Source organism: Bison bison, unplaced genomic scaffold (assembly GCF_000754665.1).
Source record: "Bison bison bison isolate TAMUID 2011002044 unplaced genomic scaffold, Bison_UMD1.0 scf7180017864239, whole genome shotgun sequence".
In the NCBI taxonomy this organism is placed as follows: Eukaryota; Metazoa; Chordata; class Mammalia; order Artiodactyla; family Bovidae; genus Bison; species Bison bison.
Window position 1 is genome coordinate 462,617 of NW_011494811.1, and position 7,855 is coordinate 470,471.

General features: G+C 40.3%; 1 protein-coding gene across 13 annotated transcripts in view; it reads right to left on the minus strand.

The window, feature by feature from the left end:
• SIPA1L1 (signal-induced proliferation-associated 1 like 1) overlaps window positions 1–7,855 on the minus strand; it is a 389,778-nt gene that overhangs the window by 187,389 nt on the left and 194,534 nt on the right. The window contains exon 1 of one of the 13 annotated variants that reach the window (XM_010846665.1): window positions 6,728–7,824. The exons of the other annotated variants lie outside the window; for them this stretch is intronic. The gene's annotated coding sequence lies outside the window, so the exon portion shown is untranslated. Of the gene's footprint in view, window positions 1–6,727; window positions 7,825–7,855 lie in introns of those variants that run through there. 13 annotated transcript variants of the gene reach the window in all.

The window sequence follows — 7,855 nt, forward strand, 5'->3', positions numbered from 1 at the left end:
AAGAGTCTTCTCCAACACCACAGTTCAAAAGCATCAATTCTTCAGCACTCAGCTTTCTTCACAGTCCAACTTTCACATCCATACATGACCACTGGAAAAACTATAGCCTTGACTAGACGGACTTTTGTTGGCAAAGTAATGTCTCTGCTTTTGAATATGCTATCGAGATTGGTCATAACTTTTCTTCCAAGGAGTAAGCATCTTTTAATTTCATGGCTGCAGTCACCATCTGCAGTGATTTTGGATCTGACATACATATATATGTCTATGTTATATATCTGCACACATTTATACATTATTTAAATATGTATAGGCAATACATATTTAAAAACCTCACAAATCAATAACAATAATTCAATAATATTTTAGAAAAACAATCAAGAGAGTATGCCAAAAAAAAAGATGAATAGCCAATAAGCATATGAAAAGATATTCAAAATCACTAATCAGGAAAACACAAATAAAAATTATTAATCATTAGGAAATCACAAATTAAAAATCACAATGAGATACTCATCCTACTGTGCTGTGCTTTAGTCGTGTGCGACTCTGCGTCCCCACGGACTGTAGCCCATCAGCCTCCTCTGGGCTTGCCAGTATTCTCCAGGCAAAAATACTGGAGTGGGTTGCCATGCCCTCCTTCAAGGGATCCTTCCAACTCAGGGATCAAACCCAGGTCTCCCGCATTACAGGAGGACTCATCCTACCAGAAGTAGCAAAAATTAAACAAAACAGAGCAAAACAACAACAACAACAACAACAAAAAAACCCCAACAATTGTGTGGCTGAACCACACTGACTCCATTTTGCCAGCTGCCTCCTATGTCTGCAGTCCCACCTGCCCTCTTGTTTCTGGGTGATGTAGCTTTAGTCTTCCCAGTGAAGGCACCCAAGCCAGGCAGGTGCCCTACTGCTCTATCTTTGCCTTTGATATGAAAACTGGAAGAATGCCTGCTGCTCACACAGAACCACCTTGGTTCCTAGAGGTGTGGACTTGCTTCTCTCTAGGTATGTAAGTTACCGACAAAATGAAGTCACTCAGTCGTGTCCGACCTTTGCGACCCCACGGACTGTAGCCTGCCAGGCTCCTCCATTCATGGGATTTTCCAGGCAAGAATACTGGAATGGGTTGCCATTTCCTTCTTCAGGGGATCTTCCCAACCCAGGGATTGAATGCAGGTCTCCGGCACTGCAGGGAGACTCTTTACTATCTGAACCACCAGGGAAGCCCCCAGTAATTGACAAGAAACTTCCTAATTGCACTTTTTGGAGCTGCCTGTTTTGTTTTAGAGTTTCAAAGTTCCATCTCAGTTCAGAGAATATTAGTCAATATCTCCACCTTCCAACACACACACAAAAAGCTAACTATTAAACACTAGTAAGAATGTGACAACTGGAAGGCTCACAAATTATTACTCGCTCAAGCATAAAATGGCAAAACCACTTTGGAAAAACATTCAGCAGCTTCTTATATTGTCAAACAAACATCTAGTCTATGATCCAACAATTCTATTCCTAGGTATTTACCCAAGAGGTATGAAAATAAGATGTCTACAAGATGACTTTATAAAAATGTTTCTAGCAGCCTTATTCATAACAGCCAATAATAACTAGAAACAACCCATATCTTAGGCCACTTAAGATCTATACATTTTACTGTATGTGTATTAATGCAGGTGTATTATAAATTGGCGTCCCTCAAACAACTCCCAAAACACTAGAAGAATTAAGGGATTTACACTGATGGACTAGTTCTTCCCCTTGCCCCACTTCTTGTTTTTCCTGCACTGGAAACAAGAAAGAGACAACGAGAGATCTGAGAGGGGGTGGGAACATTTGTGCTGGAGAAAGAGAGTTGAAGAATATTTACAGGCAAAGAACATGCATGAAGAGATGGGCAGGGGGAAGACGGGAATGCCAGGACTAGAGGATTCACATCTGGAGAAGGCGAGGGGTCCACAAGACAGACAGGGTGAAGAGTTCAACTGTGGGAAGGCATAGGAGCTCATTAAGCATGGAGGACAGAGCAAAGGAAGGCGTTGGGTGCTGGGAAGTAGGTTTATCCTCCAGCACAGTGGATCCATGGGCCTGCCACCTTCCTCTCCCTTAACCTTAAGGTTCCTAATTCAAGAAATGAACCTTAATTCCTTTGTGCTACCTTATGGAAAATGTACTGAATGGAGAGACCTGAGTTGACAACTGTTGTGATTGGTATCATACATGCCTCAAATAAAGAAAGAATATCTGGCAAAAGACTAGAATCTCTCTTGTGAATGATGTATGCCTTGTGTCAACATGGATTAGCTTTTCTAGAAAGAAGGATACAAGAGCCCATCTGTTTCCTGCTCTTCAAATGACTTATTTTGTTATTTTTAACAAATAACTATGCATTTGGGTCTTTATTTACTTATCCTTAAAATGTATGTCATAGACTAATAAACACTGGATTCCTTACATTAGTCAAACATTCTAAATACAGAACATGCTCTCTAGGTTAATTTACTCACCAGTTGGTGGAACTTTTAACAAATGGCCCAATGAAGGCGATAATTTATCTCATGTGGAGTATGAATTATTCTTGCTAGAGATGGAGATAAGAAATTATAGTCCATATAACACGAACAAGGTCTGGTTTCTGTGGAAGCGACAACTTGGACTTTCTATGCTCTGCTGATTTCAGTCCCCTTTTTTGAACACTACATGACTTTACCGTAATTTCAAACAACTTAAAATGCCTATGCAGGGACTTCCCTGGCAGCCCAGAGGTCAAGATTTCACCTTCCAAAGCTGGGGGTTGTGTGTTCGATTCCTGGTTGGGGAGCTGAGATCCCACGTGCTTCATGGACAAAAACATAAAACAGAAGCAATACTGTAACAAATTCAAGAGAGAATTGAATTTTTTTAAATGCCTAAGTAACTGGCAAGTTTAAATATCTCTCCTTTGAAGGCAGAGAATGGTATTCTAAGAAGAGCTAAAATGTTTTCCTTGGACTTAATCAAGTGTTTCCACTGCTACTGTATCCTTCTTTTCCTTATTCAACAAAGACATCACTTCCAAGGTAACTGACACAACTTTTCTGGTCTGCCCTAGCTAACACTGTACTTTACAAAATCCAAAATTCTGAAAAGCAAATTTCAGAATTTTCATAAGTCCAGAAACTAGGACTTACAATACAGTCTTTCATGGAATTTAAGTTCCATTTACAGTGGAAAGGAAAGAACAGACAGGGTAAGCTAAGAAATGCCCCTCTAATCAAGCAGTCTTAGAATACGTGCAATAATCAGCCCAACTCTTCCCCTCAACAGGGCAAGCTGCTGTCAGCGTGCGATTAGTGTTTTGAAACAATTCCAAAAGGCCTGTTGAGGTAAACTATTGACCAGCTTCAAGGAATGTCAAATCCCCACGACACGGTCTTTTCAGAATTCCCCATCAGTGTCAGCAGTGGTTTATCATGAAATGCAGGAAAGCATTTCTGATGAGGAGCTGCTGCCAAAGAAGCAGCAGCTTTTAGGCCAGCTTCAACATGCGAGCTGGCATTGCCCCACAAATAAGACACCCGCTCAGATGGTATCTGCGGCAGAAGAAGCATCTCACCACAACACTCCAGCTACGATGGGAGGCAGAGGAAGAAAATGCCGTGCCGCCCCCCCCCCACACCTTTATTCTCCTTTTAAGTTCTCTCTCTGTGGTCCAGGTCACACCCCTCTCCACAAGAACATCAATGTGCACAAATTGAAAAGCTCAAGGGCAAGGAGTTAAATCACACACACACTGTATTCTGTATGAAAGCTCAACAAAATCTACAAGTCCATCTGTCAGAGAAACCGTCCTCTTGCTGAGTAAGAAGTGAGACGGGCACCCAGAAATTGTGACTCCTAGAACCAGTTATTTTTCATGGGGCCAGGAACTTCAGGGTCATTGCCAATAGAAACTTTTTCTGTATATAAAGGGCAGGGACTCCTTTCTTTGTAAATATTATGAAATACTAACCACTTGCTTGAATGTAGTATTTGTTATGCTGCATTTGTTCAATGTGTGGAGCTTTTTCTTCTGCAAAAGGTCTAAGAAGGAAAAAGTCGGCCTAATCAAGAAATAGCTGTTCCCTGGAAACAGCAATGTCGGACGCAACCAGATCTCAGATGGAGGTCATGAAACGAACAGAGAGTATTTATAGTTGGCCACTCAAGCAGAGAATAATGGTAACAACAGTATCCTCTTTATGACATTTTGTAGCTTACTAGAGAGCATTTTTGTGTCCATTATCTCATTTGGGAAAACACGCCAAGTCCTCTCAGAACTGTAAGGAAGCATCCTGGCACCAAAGAACACGTGGCCCTGTGCACTTGGAGGGAGAAATGCACAAAACTGAAATAAGTGCATCTTCTTCTGCGCTAAACAACAGTCACTAAGAAACCATCTGAAACTATCCTGCAGATCATATGCGAAAGCAACATCCCATGACTGCAGTTAGTGGTGGGCTACATGCAATAAACACAACCAAAAAAGGAGGAGTCTGGAAAGGACAATAACTACCTAACAAGAAACTAGACTTTTTTTTTTTTTTAAGAAATATACACTTATTTTTAACAGTTTTCCACCCAAAATAGATATTACAGTTTGGTGTTATTATTTTTTTGTTATTTATTTTTAACTGGAGGATAACTGCTTTACAACAGTGTTAGTTTTTGCCATATATCAACATAAAGAAACTAGACTTTTTATTCTTTTATGTTTTATTGTTCTTCAAGCATCGAAACGTGTTAAGAAGGGGCCTACTGTGCCCTTTCTGTATCCAGAAATGCCAAAAACAGACACAAACCAAAATGCATCATGGCTCTGGTTCTGTTTTGTAAAATTTGGAAGAAAGTGGACTTGACAATGAAATTTAGAGACCTAGTAATGAAGCCAAAAAGATCTGAAGTGGCAAACCAGAGGAAGCAGGAGAGAAACACTGAAGCCCAGATCCCACTCTGCCAGATGTAAGGGATGAAAGGATGGACGCCCACGCAGTCACTCTCAACTGTGGTTTCATAGACCACCTGGGCACTCCAAGAATCTCAAAGAATGCAGCAAAATGTCAGGACACAATTTTAATCCCACCAATTTACGGAAGACCAATGTTCCACAAAAACTCAAGTAGGAATGGTTGGAAACCACCTCTCTGGAAACGAGGCAACAGGGGAGCCTTTTACTTTGAAAACTGAAGACAAAATAACATCTCACACTTCTCTAGGAAAAAAGGGATCTACTACATAATATTAGGGAAGAAGATTCAACTAAAAAAAAAAGGGGGTGGTATTCAACTTCCTCATAGAATCCATGAAGGAGGAATTCACCAGTAGGAAATTAGAATGGCGGTTTTAAGAAGAGAGTGAACCTATTTTTTTCTTGCAGTTAACAAGTCAGCAAGTCAGTCAGACTTTCTGTTAACTGACCATCTACTAAGAAAAAACAAAGACCTAGCTCAGAAGATGGAAGTGACCTGGTATGATCTGGGTCAACAAAGACGCAGATAAAGAAATAATGCTGCTAAGTCACTTCAGTCGTGTCCGACTCTGTGCGACCCCATAGACGGCAGCCCACCAGGCTCCCCGTCCCTGGGATTCTCCAGGCAAGAACACTGGAGTGGGTTGCCATTTCCTTCTCCAATGCACGGAAGTGAAAAAATAAAGTGAAGTCACTCAGTCGTGTCCGACTCCTAGCGACCCTATGGACTGCAGCCTACCAGGCCCCTCCGTCCATGGGATTTTCCAGGCAAGAGTACTGGAGTGGGGTGCCAGTACCAATTCCTGTGATGGGTTAAGTTTTAAGACGACAAATTTCTCACCTGAATTCTTTTCTAATTTTCTTCCCACATAAGGCTGACCTTTCATTCTCTACCTGAACTTGACTTCTTTCCCATCTTTCACTTAGAACAAAGTCAAAATCTCTTCTTATGGTCCACCTCGTATCTTTCATATCAAAAAAAGAGGAAGGAAATGTGGAAGGAGAAGTAAAAAGATAACCCATTTTGAAGGAATGAAAATGAGGATTGGGAAACCAATAATAAATGACTTAATCCAAATCCTTTTCAAAAAGAGATTACATTGAAATCTTATGTGAAACAAACAAATACCTATCAAGCTATCTTTGTGAAGGAGGAGTAAATTTAACAGAATCAGGAACCCACTCATAGAGAGATTGTGTTATAACTTGTTAAGAGTCAAAGTGCAAATTAAAAATAAGGAAGGTTATTTGTAGCTTTAGCATTGGACTTGAAAATAAACAAATTTGAAATACATCTAATGAGCATTATGCAAGAAAATCAAATGACATATACAACCCTAAGACTGTGAATAAAAAGACAACAGTTCAGAACATTAAAAATAATCATGCAAAATCGAAATGTCATATGAAGCTACCCATAAGTAAAACTGGTAGAAAAGATACGATTACTATTTATTAATAAAAATATTTTGAAAACAAATTAAAATTTGCTTTCTTCAACCATTTAAACGCAAAGATCTTAATCTGATGTCAAACTAAAAACACACTTATAACATCAGGGAATCAAAGTTTGAGTGTTTTACAACAATACAAAGTTATAAAATAATTTAAAATGAAGCTATTTGACTAATACAATTCAAATCAGCCTCTCAGTGCAAGTGACTGCCATTGCAAAAGTAAAATGCCACAAGCTGTTGCTGTATAACTAAAAAATCTGCAAAGACAGTGCTGTGTTCTTACCAACATTGACAGCTGCTGACACAATTCTTTTAAAAATCCTCCTTTTCTTCCAGGGGTGGAGTTTCCCAAAGAATTCCAGGCTAACATCTAAAGGGACACAGGACCAAAACCAAGTGATACCACAAAACGCAAACTTCCTCTAAAACAACTCTTACATCCTGTACTTGGAAGAGAGGACAAAGGACAAAGCGCTCATCATTTGCTCTGTTTACACCACTAAGGCTTCAGGACAAGAAACTCTGGGGCTCATTACTGGCCAACTGGTTGAAGTGCATCACTGCTCAGAGAGAATGCTTCTGTTAAGGACAGGCACTTAAAAGAAGCCCTCTGGAAGCTAAGAGGGCTGTGGCATACATACCAAGTTATTTTGAGCCTCAGAGAAAGAGGCCAGCAAACAAATCCTCAGAAATGATCAAAACATCACAAAGGGCAAATACTTTCAGATCCAGGGCGATGTCTGTTGTTTCCTTGTGGTGTGGTGATTTGAAAACCAGACAACACCCGGGCTTACTGTAAACCAAAGCATGAAGTGGGATACTGGAGATGTGAGTCAGCGCAGGGTTCTGCAATGCTGCATTGTTTACCTTACAGGATGGGGGAGGAAGCAAAGAGAAGGGGTACATGGAACAGAATGTGGCAGAGGAGAGATACAGCGTATTAAAAACAAGTCCAGGAGGGACCCTGAACTCAATTACCCTTGGAGAATTACCATATGCAGCCTAGTCTCTTGCCTTTCCTATCAGGGAACAGACATTTCCTTTAAAAACACAGTGTTCTCCTACTGTTCCATATAATAAGCTTACTTTCAAGGCTCCTTCACTTAAACAAATCAAACAAAAACAAGTCACAGGCCTACATAAAGAAATACACCCGACACCAAAACTCTCTCCCTAAAAGCATTAAAAACAAAAGTTAACCAGGATAGGCCAGAGCCCAGCTTGTCTTTAAAGAGACTCCCTCTTTATTCTACAATGAAATGTCAACAACTTGTTCATATAAATACTTGCAGTGTAGGTGATATTATGTTTAACACATACCATTACAGGTATTTAAGAATTTCTGGGTGCCACCATCCACGTCAGTCCTTCATTAACCACTGGTATGGGTCACCCCCCCCCCCCCCCCCAT